We start from the raw sequence: 2,691 nt of genomic DNA, 5'->3' as shown, positions 1-2,691 counted from the left end.
TTGAGGGCACAAGGGACGGTGCCGGTCAGGGTCCCTCTTTGGCTGCCAAGACCACACACGTCGAAAAGCCCCTGGTCGAGGAGGCCTCCGGAATCCTCTCGGGAGCTGCAGCCGGGCCTGGGAAACGACATGGTGAGCTTCCAGGTTCCTTGCCGAGTCAGCCTGCACCTCTTCTGTTCCCTATGCGCGTGATGCTGTCCGACATTGGAATTGGGTCCCCATGAGGAGAGAGCCTTAGCTAGGGTTAGGGTTCGGTCCAGGGACGTCGCCAGGGCCGAAGCGACTCCGATTTTGTGAACTCCTTCGAGGGCTGAAGTGAGGGCCCATATCAGAAGGCGGCTCAAATGCAGGATAAGGGAATGAGGCAGGCTTAGGTTCCGGTGGAGGGTCCTGGTTCGGGGTAGGGTTAGGGTTAGGGTTAGGTCCCAGGAGGTTCCAGGCGCCGAACCCACAGCAGGGCAGTGGTCTCCCCGAAGGGCTGAGTTGAGGGCACAAGGGACCGTGCCGGTCAGGGTCCCTCTTTGGCTGTCAAGGCCACACACGTCGTTAAGCCCCTGGTCGAGGAGAGCTCCGGAATCCTCTCGGGAGCTGCAGCCGGGGTTGGGAAACGACATGGTGAGATTCCAAGTTCCATGCCGAGTCAGCCTGCACTGCTTCTGGACCCCAGGCGCGTGATGCTGTCCGACCTTGGAATTGGGTCCCCATGAGGAGAGAGCTTTAGCTAGGGTTAGGGTTCGGTCCAGGGACGTCGCCAGGGCCGAAGCGACTCTGGTCTCGTGATCTCCCTCGAGGGCTGAAGTGAGGGCCCATGCCAGGAGGCGGCTCAAATGCAGGATTAGGTGTCGAGGCAGGCTTAGGTTTCGGTGGAGGGTCCTGGTTCGGGGTAGGGTTAGGGTTAGGGTTAGGTCCCAGGAGGTTCCAGGCGCTGAACTCACAGCAGGGCAGTGGTCTCCCCGAAGGGCTGAGTTGAGGGCACAAGGGACGGTGCCGGTCAGGGTCCCTCTTTGGCTGCCAAGACCACACATGGCAATAAGCCCCTGGTCGAGGAGGCCTCCGGAATCCTCTCGGGAGCTGCAGCCGGGCCTGGGAAACGACATGGTGAGCTTCCAGGTTTCTGGGCAAGTCAGCCTGCACCGCTTCTGGACCCCAGGCTCGTGATGCTGTCCTACGTAGGAATTGGGTCCCATGCGGAGAGAGCCTTAACTAGGGTTAGGGTTCGGTCCTGGGACGTCGCCAGGGTCGAAGCGACTCGGGTCTCGTGATCTCCCTCGAGGACTGAAGTGAGGGCCCATTCCAGAAAGCGGCTCAAATGCAGGAATAGGGATCGAGGCTGGCTTAGGTTTCGGTGGAGGGTCCTGGTACGGGGTAGGGTTAGGGTTAGGATTAGGTCCCAGGAGATTCCAGGCGCTTTTCCCAAAGCAGGGCAGTGGTCTCCCCGAAGGGCTGAGTTGAGGGCACAAGGGACCGTGCCGGTCAGGGTCCCTCTTTGGCTGTCAAGGCCACACACGTCGATAAGACCCTGGTCGAGGAGGCCTCCGGAATCCTCTCGGGAGCTGCAGCCGGGCCTGGGAAACGACATGGTGAGATTGCAAGGTCCATGCCGAGTCAGCCTGCACCGCCTCTGGACCCCAGGCGCATGATGCTGTCCGACCTTGGAATTGTGTCCCCATGAGCAGAGAGCCTTAGCTATGGTTAGGGTTCGGTCCAGGGACGTCGCCAGGGCTAAAGCGACTCCGGTCTCGTGATCTCCCTCGAGGGCTGAAGTGAGGGCCCATGCCAGGAGGCGGCTCAAATGCATAATTAGGTGTCGAGGCAGGCTTAGGTTTCGGTGGAGGGTCCTGGTTCGGGTAAAGTTAGGGTTAGTGTTAGGTCCCAGGAGGTTCCAGGCGCTGAACTCACAGCAGGGCAGTGGTCTCCCCGAAGGGCTGAATTGAGGGCACAAGGGACGGTGCCGGTCAGGGTCCCTCTTTGGTTGCCAAGACCACACACGTCGATAAGCCCCTGGTCGAGGAGGCCTCCGGAAGCCTCTCGGGAGCTGCAGACGGGCCTGGGAAACGACATGGTGAGCTTCCATGTTCCTTGCGAGTCAGCCTGCACCGCTTCTGTTCCCTATGCGCGTGATGCTGTCCGACCTTGGAATTGGGTCCCCAAGAGGAGAGAGCCTTAGCTAGGGTTAGGGTTCGGTCCAGGGACGATGCCAGGGCCGTAGCGACTCCGGTCTCGTGATCTCCCTCGAGGGCTGAAGTGAGGGCCCATGCCAGAAGGCGGCTCAAATGCAGGATAAGGGAACGAGGCAGGCTAGGTTTCAGTGGAGGGTAACGGTTCGGGGAAGGGTTAGGGTTAGGGTTAGGTCCCAAGAGGTTCCAGACGCCGAACTCACAGCAGGGCAGTGTTCTTCCCGAAGGGCTTAGTTGCGGGCACAAAAGACGGTGCCGGTCAGCATCCCTCTTTAGCTGCCAAGGCCACACACGTCGATAAGCCCCTGGTCGAGGAGGCCTCCGGAATCCTCTCAGGACCTGCAGCCGGGCCTGGGAAACGACATGGTGAGCTTCCAGGTTCCTTGGCAAGTCAGCCTGCCCCGCTTCTGGACCCCAGGCTCGTGACGCTGTCCTACCTTTGAATTGGGTCCCCATGCGGAGACAGCCTTATCTAGGGTTAGGGTTCAGTCCAGGGACGTCACCAGGGCCGAAG

This window comes from Prionailurus viverrinus, unplaced genomic scaffold (genome assembly GCF_022837055.1).
Source record: "Prionailurus viverrinus isolate Anna unplaced genomic scaffold, UM_Priviv_1.0 scaffold_69, whole genome shotgun sequence".
Taxonomy (NCBI): domain Eukaryota; kingdom Metazoa; phylum Chordata; class Mammalia; order Carnivora; family Felidae; genus Prionailurus; species Prionailurus viverrinus.
The sequence above is the reverse complement of the archived record's forward strand: the minus strand, read 5'-3'. Positions refer to the sequence as shown.